At 45.9% G+C, this 21,866-nt stretch overlaps 1 long non-coding RNA gene across 1 annotated transcript in view; it reads right to left on the bottom strand.

The window, feature by feature from the left end:
- LOC117015221 (uncharacterized) overlaps positions 1–19,860 on the bottom strand; it is a 276,976-nt gene extending 257,116 nt beyond the window's left edge. Inside the window, exons 1-2 of the long non-coding RNA XR_004421680.1 lie at positions 19,804–19,860; positions 16,315–16,384 (exon numbers count right to left, since the gene is read on the bottom strand). This is a non-coding gene — a long non-coding RNA (uncharacterized LOC117015221). The remainder of the gene's footprint in view (positions 1–16,314; positions 16,385–19,803) is intronic.
- Positions 19,861–21,866: the final 2,006 nt, after the last annotated feature.

Consider the following 21,866-nt stretch of genomic DNA (forward strand, 5'->3'; position numbering starts at 1 on the left):
TGGGTTCAGTTAAAAATGACTAAATGAGAATGACAACCAGTTTCTTTATTCTTCATGACACCATAACGTTCATTATAAAATGATGCCGAGGGCTGCCACACAAAACACAGGTTGCCCATGCAATATTTGGGACACACATATGTTCAAAATCAAATTCGCTGTTTATCTAAAATTTAAGTTTAGCTGGGTGTCCTGTGTTTTTATTTGCTAAATCGGGTACCTCTAACAACATCCTATGTATAATAGGTGTTCAATAAACATTAGTTGAAAAACCAATTACTCTGTATCCGGAGACCTGGAATACCATCTGGAAAGGAGAGAGTCACATGCTTTGGGGCGCGAGTGCCCACTTTCAGGAAGTACCCCACTTCTGAGGCCCGGCTGTCCAGTTGTAGAGGGTGCACGTCCAGCGCCGTCATACGTGCCCATGTCCTCCGTCCTGACCAGGCAAAAGTAGCATCCCTCTAGGACTGACAATTGGGCCTGGAAAACTAGAGCTCCACCTTCGCAGCACCTTGACCTCTACTCTGTAAACTTGATGTTTGCAGAGGGAAAGTACGTCGTGCCAGGTGGGCAGAGCGTGGCTCCCAGCATTGGTCCTAGAGTTGGGCAGACCTAGTTTCAAAACTGTGCTCCACCCATTGAGGGCTTGGGAAAGTTACTCAGCCTCCAGGAGTCTTAATCTCTTCATCTGTAAAATGAAATTATCATAAAACTGTAACGGGACATTACATTAGTTGCTATGTGAATGAAGCACGGAGCAAATGCTCAATAACTGTTGGGTAGTAACAACACTTACTATTCTGTGACTATTAGAGAAAGATGAGTACAAACAGAAACGGAAGCAAAGACTCGCAGACGAAGCCAAAATGAGGCACAAGAAGAGACTCCATCAAGTGTCTCGCGTCTTCCCATTTCAGTTACATTGCAGGCTCCGAATCCCTAGTCTTCGGTCGTCCTCGAGTTCACTCTCATACCTGCTCCTTTTCTACCAGGTCGGATTGATTCCAACTAAAGCCAAGATGTTTATAAGTTTATTAGCCTCGGTGGAAGTTCGGGCTGGCTGTCCCAGATATGAGACGCCTCTTAAAAGTAACGGACCATGGGCTCTGAATCTGACTAGAAGGACCATCAGAAACACCCTGAATCACCCAGCTTTTTCTGAACTGCCAAACTATTTTCCTCATTATTTCTTTCACACTCTGATGTCAAATCTGAAAATCTTAGTATTTTATAATTTCCCAGTTGTGTTTTTGGATGGGTAGGTATATTTGACCACAGCAAGTGGCACGTGTGGTCTGGTAGCATGAGCATACGCATGGGGACATGGGGACAACGGGACAGGCCAGCTGACATGAGAGCTGCCCTGGGAGATCTGGGACACAGCGTTGCTTACTGCTAGATCCCTGGCCAGGCGCCTTTTACTTCTGCTTAACTCTGAACGACACTCTGGTTTTTTAGGTGAAAGGCGTATCCCTGTCTCTTGGGAGACAAAGCGTCAGTCCTCTCAGAAGAAACCCTCAGCATTGTCTTTTTCCAGTTCATTTCCTTGATGTGTTGAAGGGTAAAGAAGACTACCTGATTTACAGGTATTTCCCTGGAAATTCTACATGGGTTTGCGGGGGCCTAAGGGTCTTTCACCATCACTTTGGTACCTTATTTCTGTACATTGGTCTCTTGGGCAAAGCTTTATTAGGAGTCCTATCCTAACGTCCTATTACATTCTACAAAACATGCTCAGGCTCCATCTGAAAGCCACTTTGTGCCCAAGCCACCAGGCTAGGAGTCTAGGATTCACAGGTAAATTAAAAAGTCATTAAGAATTTCAGAGTCTAGTGGAAGAAAACAATCCTACTTATAATAATTTCTCGTGGACCAGCGTGATGCGGTGCTCTAGCAGGTCTGTAGCAGAGGGGTACGACGCTGCGTCTGGTGGGGGTGGGATATGGGAAGGTTCTGTAGAGAAAAGTTGTAGTTTGTCAGACTAGACAAAATGTGGTCATGACTTCTAGTTAAGAGGTGAGGTGACGCATGGTGCGAAGTTGCATCCAAGACAAATGTCATCAAGGGGGAGACAGAGCTGACCACTGTTCGATATTTCTGACCGTTACATAATCGCACGACAAATACCCCGCTGGAGAAAAGACACGAGTGAGGTACCTCTGGCCTTCTTTCTCCCACTGTCCTCAGTGGTCCAGTGGAAAAACTGCCTTACTGTTGGCATTTGATGAAGCTGTAAGCGTGGTTATGAACGGAGGGTGAATGTGCAGCTTCGTGTTTAGGAAAGAAATTTGTTGCATTAGAAAAGAGAGCATGTTTATGAAGAATCGCTACTTTGGGTGCTGTGGGCTACACCCCTAAGTATAACAATGCTGCCAGGACTGCATGCTAACTGCCCGCGTCTTAGCAAGTAGTTGATAAAAGCACAAATTGAAGCCGTCGGTGAAATCAAGTATAATGAAATACATGAAAGTGGTTTGTAAAACCCAGCACGCATCACCAGTGCAGGTCAAGTTTCTTCTTACACAATAACAAGCAAACATAATCGGAGCTGCTCCAGAAGAGAGACAAGCCCTCAGAACTTAACTGTATTACAGCTAATAGAGGGTCAGGCTGTAATCTCTCTCTCTCTCTCTCTCTCCTTATGACTCACTGCCCTCTGAATGCAGTCTCCACAGCACTGGAATGGCGATCACGGTTTAAACAGGGATGTGAGATGCTACTCACAGACCCCCGCTGTGAGATAAAGTGGGAGAGAACTATGATAACCAAGCGGCACACCCTGGCCAGCCGACCAGACAGACCGCTGCTTGATAAACCTAATAAAACAGTAGAGCTCGCTGATACTGCCACTCTGCTGGGCGGACACGGCCTCAGCTTCCCTGGCACTGACGCTGAACTCCAGGCCGAAGGGAGAGACAGCCCGTGAAGCCAGCTGTCTCAGCGGTGAGAGTGGCTCAGACTGGATGGTGTCACAAATCCATCCTGTTCTGGTATGTTTTCTGGGGATGAGGATAGCTTCTTGATAAATGTTTTGTGCGGATGGGAGCAGTTCATGGCTTTTATTCCTCTGTGACCTCCTGCCGTGTTGGTCGGACCTTCCAGAGTGGAGTGTGGCTGGGTCACTGAGACTAGCCCATGAAAGCACCGGTTACACTATGACAGTTGGAAACACCACACAGAACTGTCTTGGCTAGCATGTGATTATTGCTTTTTCTACATTAAGAAAGTGTGCTAACTTAGCACCACAGAATTAATAACAGTATATACTTACTTACTCATTGGTACCTTTGTCAAGCCATAAATAGCAAGTAGCATTTAAACAGAGATCAAATTACATCAACTCAGTGATTTGTGAGCAAAAAGATCATTTCATTTCCCAAATATGCAAACCTGCGCCTTGTCTTCTCCATATCACTAAATAGAACCATTGCCTAATCAGTTTCTCTAGCCCCAAACCCAGGTGGCACCTTTGATTCCGAGCCTTTGAGCTCCTGTATCAAATCTGCTGAAGTCCTGTGACCTCTACTTTCCAAATCCTGCCTATGACTTACTGAGGTGGTCAGAGACATCTGGGGGGCGTCCCGAGACCAAAAGCTCTGAGGAGTAACACTATTGTATTTTCTGGACTTGTATCCCCAACGCCTAGTATTTCACCTGGCAAAAAGTAGGCAGGAGATCAATTCCAGTAAGGAGTAAGGAGTCCATTTCCACCATTATTTCTTACTGAGGTTATGAAATAACCCTGGTAACTTGGTCCTGCCAGCTACCCTTTTTCACAAGTAACTACTAAACCAAGATAGTAAGTATCTATTCAAGGTCACACAGCTACACCGGATGTTCTGAGTCTAGAACCCTCACTCTGAACCACTGCCCCATATGGTCTCACTCTACAAAAGAGCAACAGAAAGTAGGAGAATAGAAGGAAGGTGTTGAAAGAATGAACTGAGCCTAGGTAAAATGGAAAGGACAACCAAAGAGACACCATCACTGAGCTAAATAAAAATGTTTTCACTCACTGATAACCCACTTCCTTAGATAATACAACTCGACTTCTCTGGTCTCACACCTCACCCCAGGCATACCTTAGTTCATCCCCCACCACAGTGTATTAACTTATTTATTCACCTCTCTATGAGACCAAAAGCTCTGAGGAGGAAGACTATTGTATTTTCTGGACTTGTATCCCCAACGCCTAGTATGTCACCTGGCAAAAAGTAGGCAGGCAATCAATTCCAGTGAGTGAATGAATGAATAAGTCTACAACTACGAATACATGCTAACTAGATGAAATGCAACCATGTCGGATCCACAGATAGAACTGATGATTGATAGTCTTCACAGTATTTGCAAAGTGGGAGGCTGTCCCAAGGAAATCATCCCAAGGTTGTGTCTAAGATGCTACATTAGGCGTAGAAATACCGGAGCTGTAGAAAATGTCAGGAAAGCTAACACGTGCCATCCAGTGGAAAAGACCAGGTGTTAGCATATCTGAACAAGGTCATGTATTGCTTATAAGGAAATACACAGAAACAAGGACCGTGGCCTAAAGACACAGGCAGAACTGGAAGGGTGGTCTCAGTGAAGGGCAGCTGCACAGACAGACCCTCCTCAGCCGAAGAATTGCATCCAACCTGTGCTGTGAGGAACGTCTCCAAAGCAGGAGCAGATATGTGCTGTCCTTTTTACACTTGTGATGCCATCAACACAAAGAAAAATCTAGAACAGCAGCAAATCCTGGGATGAGTAGTGTAAACCTGGTGCGATTCCACTCGTGCGATTCCACAAATTCCACTGTTCAGTTGAATTTGACATTCTCCTGGGATGCCAAGGAAAACGTGGAAATGTAGAGCCAGCTCTCAGGGAAGCAGCTCTGCTGGTGGTGCAGGTTTGCTAGTTTTCTCCAGGGGCGTAACAGGACGTCTCTCCGGTCTCTCCCCCGCGGCTAAGACTTCTTAAAGAATTGCCTTTGCCTTCAGAAGTCATCTGTTTTGTTTTGAATAATATTCTAAAATCTTGCTGTGGCCTGGCTCTACAGATCTATTTGCATTCAATAGTTTAGGTTTCCCAACATTGCCTAAAAGCCCGTTGTGGCGAAGCCCGAGGGTGGGAAATTCCAGCACAAAGGCACAAACCAGTATTTACTGAAGGGAGAAAACAAAATCACGGATTTTACAGGAAGAAAAGAGGAAGCTACAGACTCAATCTTAGGAGATCCCAATTGCAATTGGGAACGGACAAAGAAGAGTTAACAAAAGCACAAGTCGAAGAAAACAGGAGAGTACGTTTTTCATGGAACATAAAAACAAACAAACAAAAAAAACCCAAGGCGGCTTCTTGGTGAAAGGACCATCTTTAGCTTCAGAAGCTACGGGAATGGAGAAATCGTGAAAACCTGAGGAACGGCCACAGAACATTAGTGATGACCTTCAAAAGAGCATCGTGTTCTCCTCAATCTGGTGATTGAGTTTGATCGCTGGCCTCTTCAGGGGGTCGTAAAAGATTTGTTTGTGACCCAAAGTATGACCAAGATCAATTGGAGAAACCGTGGTCATACCACATTACCACAAGAGGCCAACTTCTCGACGCCCTCATACATTTTATTGTCCAGATGAAATACAATAACTGTTGCTTAGTGGGTGTTTGGTCAGAGCCTGGTTCTGACTGCATTAATCCGTGACTTTCAGCTTCTTTCTCAAAGTAGCCTCTTTTTAATCAAAGCAGATATTGGATTTTGATAAACTTCTTGTGCAAATAACTTTGTTGTGATACAACAATTGTACATACATCAATGTTCTGAGTGACCGCTTGTTTTTACGAACCAAGTACATATAAGAATTTTGCCCAAATCAACACTCAGCTTTTCTATTCCGCTTCAAGGGGCACTGCACATGCGTGCATATGCACACACACACATTCGGACTTTTAATTCCGTATATGTCACGATCCACTGTTTCATCCACAAAACTGCACAGCTTTAAGATTTTTCTGGAACTCAACTATCCTGACTGCGTGTTATAAATACCGAGGCTTGATTACAAGCATTTAAATCCTAGAACCTAACTGAACTGAATGACTAGATGGTCCCAATTTCATTAATTAAAAAAAAAAAAAAAAGATACACACTCCAACTTTGTAAAGATGGCCCCTGGGAAACCAGAAGTGACCCACAAACATTACCTTCCTTGTTTCACTCCCAACATCACTAAAATAGATTTGTAACTCCCTCTTTCAGAAACCCAGTTATATACAGGATGCTGGAAAGAATGAATCTTCCCCTTTGAAAATGTCAGAGGGCATCCAGGAAATCTCTTTTAGTTTTTTCTTGGCAAACAAATGTCTACTGATCAATATAAATGGGAAACAGACACCTGGACGTCAATAGGAAATGACTTTTGTGAAACATGACTTGATTCATGGCACAGAGCAGCCCTTACCAAGTTCTGTTCTATTACCAGTTGGAAAGAAGAAGATATCATAAAAGGGGCCTCCCGATGACTGTCATTTTCAAGTGGGGTGCTCTTAAGTTATAGACTTCTGCCACCTCCGCGATAAATGACTGCTGCCCCGGACTGACCCTGTCTTAAGGCAGGGAAGGCTGTCTTTACAGACACGGAGGCAGCCTCGAAAACTTTGAGAGACATAGCATTTAGAGACACTTTCATTTCTTTATCAGCTGATAGCTCTCTATTTCACTTCTCAGGTTTTTATCACTTGCTGGCGTATGTGTGGAAATGAGATCCCGAGGTCTCAGCACTCGTCGTTGGCCTCTTAAAGACTTGCTCTAGTGAAAGGGCAGTCCTGTTCATAGTGAAGGTGGCAAGCGTGCTGACGTCACACCCTAGGGCACGCCTGGCTCTGCTGCGTGAACAGTGGGAAATTCGGAATTCTTTACCGATCCCAAGGAAACAAGCGTGTTTTCTTCACAGTGTGTTAATAGATAAGAGAGTGGAATAAGCACTCTGTGACATCCTGTCAGTGATGGGGCTATTTAGAAGATTTTACTACAAATATTTCATGAAAATCTAGCCCAGAAAAGTATCTTCCAGTTTCAGCAGTTGTCACAGAACCAAGATTACTTTCTAACCTTTGAGGTAGAACAGTAGTTGACATCAGGTCGCTGAAGCTGGGTTGAGTGTCTGGTTACCCTCCCACGTCCAACCCTGACTCGCGGTGCGACCTCGGGCGAGCTCATTAAGTCCTCTGTGCCTCCTTGGGTGCAACACGGGGCAACGCCAGGCGCTCCGGCAGAGCTGCCGTGAGGACGAGTGCCGGGTCCTCCGAATCACGCCCTGGACACATCAAATGTTCGACCCCTATTGCTGCTGCTCTCGATCCTTTTGTTACTACTGTCATCGTCACCGTCATCGCCATGATCATCACAGAAAGTCCAGGCACGTCACATTTTTCAATAGAACTGGCTAGAAAGTAAGCAGGTTAACCCCTAAGCTCTGCGCGGTGCCAATTCCACTTGCCCTGGGAGCACTTTCGCAGCACAACACGTGGTTGTCCAGGGTCTGTGATCAGAGCTCAGCAGCTGCTGAAGGAACCACTTCTACATCCACAGAGGCTGAAGGCTTCCTGCTGGACCCACCGGGCGCCCCACGCCCCACGCAGCCAGGTAAGTCGCGTCTTTCGTGTGCAGGATCCCAGCTTCACACTCTTCCTCTGCTTCCTGTTTTCAAACATAAAACCCCTTGTTGATGGTACGGGGTAGGTAGGGAAACTTTCAAAGTGTTTTCTTTAGACCACGGCCCATAATAAGGAATGTATTTTACATCATGACCCAGCACACACACACACGTCTGTGCTCAACACTGCTAGTTTTTATGGTGGCTGTGAAAATTAGACGAAGGTGCTCCCTCTGGGTGGGAAAATGAGAAGCAGACGTGGGTCCCACAGACACAGCCTGTGGGACACCTGATCTGGCATGTGTGGGAATGGCTGCACTTATCCCCCAGGTGCCTCTTTTCACTGTTTGAAGTTCAGTCAGGGAAAGTATATTTCATTCTTAGGAAATATCTCACAAGAGAAGGAGAGAGACTGAGAGGAGAACAAGGAGAGAGGATGTGAAGGTGTGTTTGTCTTCCTGATGGGAACAACAGGTTTGAACACCGGGGCAGTGGCAGCGCAGGCCCACTGTGTGCCCTGAACCGGAGTGAGACAGAACAATGCAGCCGCCTCCTGACCAAATATGTTGACACAGCATACATTCTGAGCCCAACCGGCAAGTGGCAGAAACCAACATGAATGAACATGGTTCAACTCAGATGCACAGCCATCAAAGCTGTTCCCTCCCCGACTGGGTGGCCGCAGGTTTGCAGAGGCGCCGGCTACAAGGGAGGCGGTTCCGCATAAAATAGTCAGAGCGCAGCGTGGGTAGCTGGTTCCAGACTAGATAAACCATTTAACAAACACCCAAGAAGAATGTCTCTGACCTCCGTACAACTGAAAGGACAGGCAAGACATGTGACGAACGACACCATCGTGGAAGTTCCAGCGCCGGCGGTTTGGAGACGCCTCGTTCTGCAGAGGGCCTGGCACGCGGGAGCAGGGACCAACAGGATGTTTGAAATCTGTCTGAAGTGACACTTTTCTCAGGGGATAGTAGTAAATGGGACTAAAGTTCTCCCCAGAAAACACTATCACTTAAAGTTGGACTCCTCTTTTGAACAACCGAAACGACTGACAAGAGCTGTAATATTTAAGCAATTGCTAAATGTCAGGTCCTTAAAATCATGAGAAGAAACTGCTCTGAAGAGAAGCAACGTCAGTATATGAGGAAACTGGGGAGTAAATAAGTCGTGGGAGTCCGTCCGTGTTGTGTGAAGTCCTCCTGTGTGGCCAGCACTCTTCTGGGCCCTGAGAGGGTGACGGCTGAGCAGGGGACACCTGGCCCGGAGGAGGCATCTAGGGAGGTGGAAGTACATGAACCCGGAAACGCAGCTGCCTTCTTACCAGCCGAACACAGAGTCCAGGAGCAATTAGGATGCGCAGCTGTTATTTGAAAAGGCCTCCTTAAAAGAAGTATGTTTTACGCTCTGCTTTTAAGGGGATATTTGAAAAAGTATATTAAACAACTGATATTTAAATCTTGAGGTATAAATTTGATCATATATATGAGAGAGAGAAAGAGAGAGGCTGTGTTTAGCTTTCTACTCAAAGGTGACTTCTTTTCATCATAGAATCACATACTATTTAGGCCTTAGAAATCAGCTGTGGCATTTCCTGATGCGTTCTAGCTTCTGTTAATAGGAGTCAGTGGAAGAATAGAAAAAAACGAGAGTTAAGGTTTTGTACCTATTTTCCATTCTGTTTCCTTCTTGGATTTCTAAAGCACCTCGGTTTATAAAAGGTTTTCAGAAATCTTCCATTGCAGAAACCTGTTGAATTTATCTAACCCAGTATTGTCTACTCTCCTTTGAGAGAGCCCTTTTTTCTTTCCTGACTGTCTATCGACACGGCAAGGAAGCCGATAAACCATTGTGGAACCAGTGATCTAGTTCAGCGTCTCACTTTACGAGAAGAAGAAACGGAACTACGCTTCTTCCTCGGGTCACCAGCTCTCACGTCGTCTGCTTTGTCAGTGTCCTGAAATCGAACATTGCGTGTGTCTCAGTGTTTGGTGAAACCAATGTCCGTCAGCCTGATGATGAGATTCTGAGAAAGGGCACAAACTAAAAAGAAGGAAAACCTGCCTCAAAGGAATAATGAATTTTCAAAGTGAACTCGAAAGAGTGGCTGCTGAGGCACATCCCGTCCCCGGGGATCCTCAAGCAGAGGCAGGGTAATGATTTCTAGGGAGGGGCAGATGAACTGGTGAACGGGTTATGAGGTGGTGAAATCTGCACGGCAGTTTTGCTCTACGAGTCTGTGGTGGCTGGGGCTGCGTTAGTTACCAGAAATCCAGGGCCGGAAACTACCAACCCACTTAGCCAGGCAAGTACCAGCGAGAAAGAGCGAGTTACAAGTGCTCGAAGGAGACACAGCCTCCCAGCTGGGCAGCGTGCTCACAGGACCTGGCATGAGATGGGCGGAGTAATTCCGGCATGTGATCCTATGAGGGAAACAGCCAGCCAGAGAGTCAGGCAGCAGGCACACCCTTGGCATCTGCCAACATCCCAGCAGGTAGAAGAACCAGCAACACTGGGAGGGGAGTCACAGGTGAGACGACTCCACATCACACCCCCCAACTTTAAAGGCCAGTACCTGAGCAGTCAGCCCCCCAACACCTGGTCTGGGGACCACCGGGGCTCCCACCCATGAGCCCTGCGGGCTCTGCAAAGCCGAGCCTGGCCTCACCCGGTCATGGCGCCTGGTCTGCAGGATCCGTTGGGGTGGGGATGGACGGGGGCAGGCGTCTGCTGACTCACCTGGGGCCCTGCTAGGGGCCCTGCGGGGTGGGGCCGGCAGGGCCATCTTTGCCTCTTCCTCACCTGACAAGCACTACCTTTTTTTTTTTTTTAACTCTAAGGCTGCCTGCTTTCCTTCCTCCCTTCCTCCCTCCCTGCTTCTTTCCCAGTGGTGCCATCTCCATACTTTCCCTCTGCCTTGCTCCAGAGCCAGCAGCTCCCTGACAGGAGCTTTTACACTTGTCTGCGGTCCCGGCTTTATGTCTGGAGCCAGTTTTACATTTTACGTCTCATGGCACCAGTGTTTGCAGCTGCCACCAGAGGACACCTCTACAGAGGATGTGAACGGACATTGTTCAAAGAAGAAATACAGATGGACAACAGGTCCACGAAAAGATGCTCCATGCCACTAATCATCAGGGAAACGCAAATCAGAACCGCAGTGAGATATTACCTCACACCTGTTAGAAAGGCTGGTATCAAAAAGAAAGAACGGATATTGGTGAGAATGTGGAGAAAACAGAACCCTCGTGCACTGTTGGTGGGATTATAACTGGGTGCAGCCACGATGGGAAACAGTATGGAGGGGCCTCAAAAAATTAAAAACAGAACTACTGTACAACCCAGCAACCCCATTTTTGAGTATTTATCTGCAGGAAACAAAAATACTAATTTGAAAAGATTTATGCCCCCCTCTGTTCATTGCAGCATTATTTACAATAGCCAAGATGTGGAAAAAACAACCTAAGTGTCCACCGACATACGAATGGATAAAGAAATTGTAACATATATTTAAATATTATTCAACCATAAAAGAGGAAAGGAAATCTTGCCATTTGTGACAACATGGATGGACCCTGAGGGCATTATGTTAGTGAAATGTCAGAGAAGACAAATACTATGATCTCACTTACAGGTGGAATTTTTAAAAAGTCCATAGACACTGAGGACGAATTGGTGGTTACCAGAGGTGAGCGGTGGGAAGAGGGTGAAGTGAGGGAAGGGGCTAAAAAGGGACAAACTTCCTGTTATAAAATAAATACGTCATGGGGATATAACATATAGCATGGTGGCTACACTTAATGATACTCTTTCTTATTGGGAAGTTGCTAAGAGACCGAATCTTAAAAGTTCTCATCACAACAACAAACATCTTCTAAGAGTGTGTGGGGACAAACGTTCACTAGACTTATTGTGACAATCATTCACATTATCCACAAATATTGAATTATTACGTTGCACACCTGAAACTAATATGTTCTCCGTCAATTATGCCTCAATAAAAAATTGTGGGATAGCCAAGCAATGGATGAGAACGCCTCCATGCAAAGGAAAGAATTACTGATACACACGCCATGTATCACTGCAAAGGAATCACGACGAGTGAAAAAAGCCAGACAAAACGGAGCACGCATGGTATGATTCCATTCATATAAAGCCCGAGCATGAGAAAAGTAATCCCCAGAGAATGACGGCAGCTCGGCATTTAGCTGAGGAAGGGCGGGGTCACGCCAGGGTGCGCAGGGGGCAGCAGGAAAGCTGGGGCAGTGATCTGCTTGTGGTGATGAGTTCACCACGTGTATGTACACCATCACAGCTGACCACATTGTACACCTCACGTATGTGCAGTTTACTGTATGTTAATTATGCCTCAGTAAGTTGGTAAACAACAAATAACCATTACAAGGGGGGAGGGGTTGGAGTTGAAATCATCAGGTCTCTGTGCTTGGCTTTGGTGGATGAGAAGGATGACGGGGTACATACAAGCTGTGGATGCCATTCCTGGGGGGCTGAGTACAGAAAGGGGGCCTGTGCATGCTCACCAGCTGGGCTTCCCAGCCTAGCAAAGGCAACGAGACCCGTTCAGAGACTCATCACAAAAATCTGGGGTCCATTCTCAAAACTTTGTTCTTGTCTCCAAATCTCATCAGTCAGAATGAGGACATTTTTAAATGGATAAATGAATAAATGAGTGCTCACCTCAATGAATGAATTAATATGTGAAAGGATAAACCAGAATTTTAAAATAGAATCCACTGACTAAATGAAAAGAAACTCTAATTTATTTATATCACCTTCATATGTCAAGATTCACTCAGAATCCACATATTCTCACAAATTTTATTGTTGTAGTCCTTTATTTGATCCCTTCCCAGCCTAAATGCATGTTTGAGAAAACTAAGAAAGTTGGGCAATAACAACACCGCTACATAGAAACTTCTGAGCTGGCGAGCCCTCCTGATATTTTAACGGTTTGTTTGGATCAAAGCAAACGAAGTGACCGTCAAGATACCTGAGGCCCCGGCCTGGAGAACAAATTACAGGGCCCGTGTTGTTGTCGATAGTGAGCAGAGACCTAGATCCCTGAATCTGTTTCATGGCACATTGTGTCTATCAGCAGCCAAATCACCAATAAAGGTGAAGCAAAAGTGAATCACTCCACGCCCACATCCTTTGGATTAAACTGAAATAAAATAAATGGAGGCTTCCTCATGTCCTGGATCCCGACCAAAGGCCTGCCTTCAGGGAGAGCTCGCGTGGGGACGCTGCCCGTAAGCTGCTGCCCGGTCGTGTGTTCTGTCATCCTCCCACCAGTGACAATGATTAAACCTGCAGGTATCACACCGTGTGAGGGTAGCACAATCGTGGGAACAGAACATGTTCCAAGGTCACTTGTCTGCTTATCCAGCCAAGGCTGCGTGTGCTACTTGTCATGTGGCTGCCACTTCAGCACGGCGCTGGGCTGGGTGGAGTTGGGAAACACAGATGCGCAGAGCCACATTCTCAGTTCTTCAGCTGCTGGCGTTGGCCCTTCTTACCCTTACGGCCAACCGCGGAGTGACCCGTGAGCGAGCGACGGCTGCGTCACAGCTGGCCTCTGTGTAAGACCTAACCTGTCCACGCTCCACTCTTCCCTGTCCGTGAGTCACTATTTAGGAAATAAGTTATCGATAATGCCTATTTTTGTGGTGGGATAAACTAGTACGGCTTATTGACTCCATCTTTTTTCCAGTGAAGCATAGATACAAGCCATGATGCGGTGACCAAATTCTAGCAAGAGAAAGAGAGACATGGCAAAGGGGCTATGAAAAGGAAGAAGTGATTTAAGAAGCACCTGATGTGCGGTAGACACAGTTTATCAACCACAACACAGAGCCGCACGGACGCACGGACGGTGCCCAAAGTCCCCAGCACTCTGGTAGATGTGTCAGCCAATGAAGGACGTGAGCAGATGGCCGAGAGTGAACGCAAGCCCTCCTCTCATGGATGTTGCCTGGCCTTACACAAGCGAACCTTTCTTCCCAGCCTCAGCTTCCTCCCGTGTAAGGTTGTTGTGCGGAATAATTGGAAACAATTACGCAATTAAAGTGCCCAGGGACCGGCGCCCAGGACACAGTCACTGTCTGCAGGATGGTGACGAAACACCTCTGAGATGACTGTTAGGGTCCTTTACTTACTAAATTACTTCATTCCCATTTAGTGTCGCGTCTGACCTGTGTCACTATTGCTAGCGTGCCGTAGGCCACCTCTAAGTGGTGTCTCACATTTTTTTCTAGACCACAAAACTCAAATTGCTGTAGCTCTCCCTCATAGGTCTTACATGTCCATCTTATTAAGATTTTTCTTTGGAGAAACAGTCATTATGGGATATGATGGGGCTATTAGCTAACACTATGGTGGAAATCATACCGCAATTTATAAGCACATCAAATCAACACATTTTACACCTGAAACTTACACGGAGTCAGATGTCAATTATATCGCAATGAAGCTGGAGAAAAATAAAGATCTGCATTAAAATTTAATTGTGTACTACAATTGGAGGGGGCTTTATACTTTCTTTAACACAGAATGAATGAGTTTGGTTTCAGGTTTATTCATTTTGTGGTCCACTCTGCAGGCTGATTCTCAGTAAGTCTAATAATCAGATATGGCTAATAAATACATATGTCATTCTGCTTATATATTTCAGCATCCCATAGGTGTATTTCCTTTCATGACATGTTCTGTGTTTCTTATCGCTTTGCAGCTGGTCCTAGGTGTACTGAATTCTAATACTCATTCTACTAACTAGTATGGTATCGTTTGTACACCTAATGAACAGTCTTTCAGGTTATTGATTGAATTATTAAATATCATTAAGTGCAGGGATAATTATGATGGAAAATCAATCATTATGTCCTCCCAGGTTAATATAACCCACTGATCTCAGTTGTTTCGATATTCACTAGTGAAATCTCCCCACCTTAATATTTACACATGGTCTAATATTCCTACCCAATGTGATGGGTACATACGTATCATCTAAAACAGAATTAAAACTTAACGGTGACATGAAAGATAGATCCACAACGCTTCCTTTAGCTATACGATCAGGCATCGCTTCGCAGTAGAATTGAGCCATCGGGCAAAACTACCTGTAAACAAGTCAAGCGGTCCTCTAAGAACTGACACATAATCACCTCATCTAATATCCTCATTTTCAGACCAAGACACCATGGCCCTAGTATGGTTTCATTATATGATTTTAACTTTTTGTAGTTTTCAAATACCGATAACTTGGAAAATATTTTGGATTCATTTCCCATTTTACATTATCTATTTTATTTCAGATGGTAATTAAGTGGTTTGTGGATTCTATATATTTTCTATCATTTTCCCAGGGATAATAATCAAGGCGTCAGAAAAGTTCCATCCATCTTCTAACAATATCGAAATATGGACATAACAGGCACATTAACACCTGAGATAAGTATTCCATGACTAATAATTTACTCTTGTTTTCTTTAGGAAGTTTTAATAATGTACCTATGAGTTATGTCATTTTGCATGATAGGACAGAGCCACCGTATGCACAGCACACGTATTCCTGCCATGAAAACACTGCTGGGGACCTCATGCCATGGCCGATACGACCACCGAACACGTCAATGGAAAACTCGGTCCTGTAGCCATCACGGGAGCATCACAAGGAAACTCAGTTGGTGTTTGGCTTCTTTCCTTCCCCAGTAATAACTACAGGTCAGAAGCTCATCACAGATTTGTTTAAAAGGCACGAAAGACCCAAAGCAGAATGTTATCTCACATGTTATAAGACTTAGGTGCCCTGGAAGGCTCTGGAATATCCCTCATTATTTTACTCACATGCTTGGCAGATTCTCAATGCCACAGTTAAATGTGTTAGAGCTAATACTGAAGTTACGTAAAAAAAAAACAACGAATTGCTGAAATATGCATAAAGCAGTCTTGATACATCTGAATAACCAGCAAGATAGTCTTAGGCCTAAAAGCCATTTTTGGATCCTAATTTACGCAAGAAAATTACAAAATAAACAAAATTCCCAAACAAACCAGGCAATTGTCCAGATGGATTTAACTGAATTAAGACTGAGATAATCTAGATCTTCCTAGGAACAAAAGTTTTCATACAGAAAGAACTCTATTTGGAAGAAACCACAAAACATCACTGAGCAATAGAAAGGCAGACTTGGAGAGTCTGGAGGTCTGGTCCAGGTTCCCGGATGGAAAGACAGAATTGTAACAGAGATCAATTCAAACAAATTATCTTAATAATTTCTTACAATTCCAACCAAAATGCCATTGAAAGTTTTTAAAGACACCGGGAGGAAAAAACCCAACACGATGTTAGCATAAATACAGAGTAATCCACAAGAAAGAACAGGCATTTTCACCGAAGTCAGAGTTGTCGGGAATGGGTGCACTTCTCCTGTGAGACAGTGAATCATGTTGTTAACGTCCAGTTATCAAAGCTGTGGGCTATTGGCACCCAAAACACACAGAGTCTGATGACCTAAGTCGGCTAAGAACAGCTCCTGAGGTAGGGAATACTCAGCAAATAATCTATTGGCCTTGTCGTCAATGAGAAATAATGAGCGGCAACACACAGTGCGGCTCAAATGTATAGACACGTGGCAAAAAGTGACATGAGTCCCCACCTTACCTGCACAGCGGCAGGCCGACAGGCACTCAGCTTCTAGAAGGACTTGAGCTGGTACGATTCTGGGCACCCTCTGCAAGAAAAAGAAGACAGTATTAAAAATGCAAAATTAGTTATGAAAGTAAATATCCATTTAGGATGAGAAAAATCACAACAAAATATAACTTCAAATAATAAGCTAACAGATAATAAGCTAACATCCCCCAAATATGAAACCGGGAGGAAAACTCCCTTTTCTTTAATGCAATAATTGTCTGACACTTGTATCATCCTTTCCCCTGTGTATGCTTTGGCTGCCTACTCTTTGATTACTTATTCACAAAAACAGCAATGTTAGTTTTCGTTATCGACTATTTAAAGACATTTCTCCAGATTCTCAACTCATTATTGACACTCTCACATAACGGTTTAGGGCTGTTATCCATGCTGGGAAGACCTCTGTCAAGTTTCTTTCATGTGTGAGCTGTGAGATTTGGAGACTTTTCCGCCGATGATTTTCTGGCTTTGTACTTTCAAATCATGGCGCTCCCCCATTAGCCGTATCGTTTCCACGGTGAGCACCAGAACACGTGTCCATCCTGCCGTAGAAATCCTGCCCACTCATCTCAGCCTCGGGACCGAGGAGCTCAGCACACATGGGCGACGGTTGTGACCCCTTCCACTATGCGTGAAAGTGGCAAATGCTTCTGGGTAAATCTAGCTCTGATTATTCCCACGTCTTGTCCATGACCCCCAGCCAGGGAACTGTGGGCTGAGTTTGGAAAACAAGGTCGCATGATTCCAAAGACAGCACTCGGAAGCACCCACCTACACTTCTGACCAAAGGGTAAAAGAGTGAATACGCCGAATATATGAAAAAGCTATTTTGAGTAAGTACAAGATCACCATATTCCAATAAAACAATGAACAAACTACCAAAGAGGAAACACATGATCCATTACCGTAAAAGTCCCTCGACTTTAAAAAGGAGGCATATTTCATCAAATGTGAAAATAATGTTTAAATGATAATACACAACGTCGATGGCATGTGCATTGCTTCTGAGACTATACATTCATACAAGTTTCAGGAAATTAGCCTATTTGGCAACGAGTATGAATAGCCTTAAAAATGGTTGTCACACCTCACGCTGTCATTCTACTTCCGGGAAAACAATCTGAACTAAATATAGACAGAGTTTTATACACAAAGACATCACACTGCTTGTAAGGGGATAAAAGAAACAACATAAAGGGAATGGTAAGTGCATTATGGGATTATAATATAGAAAATGAAATACAGTATGTGCCATTCTGGTATATTTGTGGTATTCCCATAATGTACAGCAATACAGACTGCCAAGTGAAAAGGGGCCTTTTATGTATAACATACAACACAATCTCAATCACACACACGTGTGTGCTCACACACACACACACACACACAGACATGGAACAGAGCTATGGAGTTACCAAATCCAATTATGAGCCATAATTTCAGAAGTGACACTACGGCACTTTAACTTAAATGGAAAATGCAATTTTAAAAATACTTGCTTTATTTTATAATCCGCAGAGCAGAACATTTGTACCTACTTCTCTACTTCTAGTTGGCAAGTTTGCGGCTGACGATGGTGGGTCTGCACCGTGTGCTAGAAGCACCTCCTGTGATCGCGGCTTTCAGTGGAGTGCAGTCCGGAGAGGTGTCCCCATGCTCCCTCCGCCCGCCCCCAGCCCGCACAGCTGGAGCATCTGCCTGCTGGTCTCTGAGAGGCAGCTGTGCTTCACTGTAGGGCTGTTTTAGGGGAGCCCTCGGCTCTGGCGCTAGGAAAAGACTATATAAGTGCAAACTAGTCTGTTTTATTCATGCGGTCGCACAAATAGAGGTCTACTTCGTGCCAGCAGGTTTTCAAGGAAACCGGCTCTTCTCAGTATCGGTTGCCGCCTCAGGAACTCCACCATCTAGTGGGCACAACGATTTCTCCCCGAGACAACAGGTGCCTGCCGCAGTGCAGAACGGCCATTGGAAGTGTCACCTGGAGCCAATACTGGTCCATACAGAGGCTTGGTGGTTGTCTGGAGGGCTCATGCAATCGCTGCTTCAAGCCGACTCTGGCTCTGGCTGCACCCACAAACATCTGGCTGCGAGGACACGTGAACCACAGTACATACTCATCTCAGCAGTGGCCCCCACTCATGGGACCTCCAACATGGAGACATGGTGAAGCCGGCAGGCTCCACAGGCAGGCCGACCTGGCGCTACGTCCTGGTTATACCGTGTGACGGCTCTGAGTCTGGAGTCCAGTTCTGCCGTTGTAAACCGAATGCAAATTAGGGGTGTACAGGATGCTGAAATGGGCACATGTGACAGTCACTGAGCACATGCCAGCAGCGTTGCGATACAGTGCGCGTTACCTGCTGGAGTCCGTCGTGCGGCGTCCTCACTCGTCGCCACCTGAGAAACGTATGTAGGACCCTGTGCCATGGGCAGCCTGGGGATCAGCCGGGCGACAGGAGTCCCAGGGCCTGTACCTGCCTCTTCCAGAATCTACTGCCGCTAAGCCTAGCAAAGTCAGAACTGGCAGTGGCCTTAGAAATGGGACGTTCCACACCCCTCCTTTACTGATGGGAAGAGCGTGTCAAACCTGGCCAGCGTGGCCCCGGCTCCGTCTGCCGTGCTGGAGCCTCAGCCTGAAACACGGACACTTACACCGGAACTTGGTTCAGAGATCCCTGACTTCTAGGCCCCTCTTTCCTACCTCTTTGCCTCCTCATCTAAAATCCTGGCAGCCATAGGCTCTGGGGTGGGACGCAAACTCTTTGCACAGCGTGCCACCTCAGACCGTGCAATCTCGCAGGTCATGTAGGTCACCCTGGGTCACCTGGGGTCGCTCCTTTGGCTTGTCGCTCCAGCAAGCTACCTGCTTTCCTCGAGTGTTCACCTTTCAGTGTTGTTCTCCCCTTACGTTTCCAAGTTTCGAAACCCTTAGGAATGCACGTGTGTTTGTTTAGAAAAGGGCGTTTCAATCTACACCATTTCCGTGTCATCATGTACCGATGCCTCCAACAGGCTCCGGGACTCAAGGAGCGGTCAGGCCCGGGCACTCCCGCCCGCCTCCCGGAACCTTCCAGGCTGTGGTCTGGAATTCGAACCTCAGAGACAAGCTCTTCCTCTGTTCCAGTTCTGTGGGAGGAAACCCAAGGCCTCCTCCCCGCGCCGCCCCCCTGCCCATCCCTACTCTAGCTCCTTCCTAAAACATGAAGAGTTCGTCAAACGAGCAGACAGAGTGCAGATACTCATCAGCTCTGGTGTTTCTAGTGGTTTCTTCTCTCCAGTCCAGGCACCTCACCTTGTGCCTTGTACCCCTCTGGCAGGCTAGGAGAGCCTAGAAACCCCTCCTGAGAATACTGCTTTCACACACAAAATGAAAATGCATGCCTTTGAAAGGAAACGCGGTAAGTTGACATAGCTACGGAATCACGAAAAAAGTGATATAAGCCATTCTTGTCCTACCAGGATCGAGGGGTGGGTCCCTAGACCACTGTCCTCTCAAAGCAGCGCTGACAAGTGCCGTTTCCTGGCAGCGCCCAGTCCCGTCGTGTGGGCAGAAGTCCTGCGCTGTCTCTGATGACAGCTGTGACTGTCACCAGCCCGTCTGGGACTCCCTGCCTGCACGCCTCCGGGAAGCAAGTGCTCCAGCCCAGTGCTGGGGTGCTGAGAACACATGCAGTCGTCATTCCCGTTTATGCGCAGGGACTCTGGATTCTGCTCAAGACACCGCGATCCCCGCAGCCCAGGACACAGGCCGGCTCTCACACAGACCTAGGAAGGCCCGGCTCGCACCTACTCCTCCAGTTCCCCAGGCAGAGCTGGGAGCAGGGCCGTCCTCGGGGACCCACATTTCCCTTTCTCCATGTCTGGCTTCAAGAACTTCTAGGCAGAAAGTCTCCAGGTTTGGGTTTAGGTAATGGAAAGCTAACAGTACCTCCGGTTAGGAAATGGCTGATATTTTACAAGTTCTCTCTTCTACCACCGAGTCTTCACCTCAGCTACGAATGTTTCCTGATCGTGTGTGTGTGTGTGTTTGAGACCCAAAGCCTGGGTGAAGGAACATAACTGACTCCTCTGGAAGGTTAGTTACATATTTCACTATTTTGTAGTGAGGAGGAGTTACTAGAAAAATACTCAATTTCTTTTCCTTCTCTTTTTATTTATCCTCTTTTTCTTTTCATGTATTCTCAACAGAAAACACATTCTTCAAGTGACCTGGATTTAGTCTCCCAAACCACCCAGGCAACACACACACACACACACACACACACACACACCTCTTCGTATATATAGGAAAATATAGACATAAAGTAAATATACTTTGTATTTTTTATCCTTTAAAATTTGGAGGTGATCCCAGAGTTTTTCCCATAAAAGAGAACTTTATTAGAATGAAAGCTCCATGAGGGTGGGGACTTGGTTTTGGTCACTGCTGCTTCCAGAATAATTAGAACAGTGCCTGGCAGCACTCAAATATTTATTGAATGAATGGAAAAGTATGTTCATTGAAAGTTACTCTGAAAATAAAGTGGGCTTGTGAGGAACTCAGTGCTAAGAGAGAGAGAAAGACGTGCCCTAGAAGTAGTTTGCATGAAAGCAAACCCAAACCCTAACCTTCCACCTTAGGAAAACACATATACATGCACATAATAAAAACAAACGTCCTCTGTCCTGAATTAGCAAAATAAAAGGCTCTGATCACTACAGTGACGATCTAGGAGACAAGAAACAAGAGATCCAACTCAGACAGCGGCATTGAAGCTGACCATCCATGCGTGCCAGTGCTGAGGGTCAATGAGGGCCGCTGGTGTCAGTCACCGAGCGCTACCCACCCCACAGAGGGCGGTACGCCGTGGGTGATCAGCACCCATGAAGACATGAAGGGATGAGCTAACAAGTCAACACCAGGTAAGTTCTTCCTCAGCTCACCTTCCAACGTTGCCGAGCTGCGAGACGAAAGCTAGTGAAGTCGAAGAAGCTAGAAGGAGAATATTTAGCCGGCGGGGAGGATAGTAGAGAACAGGCTGGAATTAGCGGCCATACAATACGACTTCTGGTCAACCACAAAATAGCTGAGTAGCACAAACATTAATTCAGATTCTGATGCAATAAAGCAGAAGAAGACGGACGGGAGTGAGAAGTCCACGAGGAGGTTACAGAGACCCTGCCCGTGTACGCTGCCCAATGACAGTGTTCGAATCACAGGGTCCCTTAACCCACGGGATGGTAACTCAGATACGATTTCCTATAGTCCATTCCTTACAACAAGATTTCTCACGCATACGGTTCCCCCTTGGAATGTTTCCAGTGACAGAGATCACATCACTGTTTAAACAGGCAGCTCCATCATTAACAGGCATAATTATTGGAAGCGTTACCTTTATAAGACTTGAAGTTCACCACCCTACAATTCTACCCAGCACTGAGCACCATCGCGTGCTTACCTCACACCCTTTGTGTTCCAACATATTTGGAACACAAATATATTTGGGGATCCTAATCCCCCAAGCAACACACATTGTACC

The sequence above is a fragment of the Rhinolophus ferrumequinum genome, chromosome 22 (genome assembly GCF_004115265.2).
Source record: "Rhinolophus ferrumequinum isolate MPI-CBG mRhiFer1 chromosome 22, mRhiFer1_v1.p, whole genome shotgun sequence".
In the NCBI taxonomy this organism is placed as follows: domain Eukaryota; kingdom Metazoa; phylum Chordata; class Mammalia; order Chiroptera; family Rhinolophidae; genus Rhinolophus; species Rhinolophus ferrumequinum.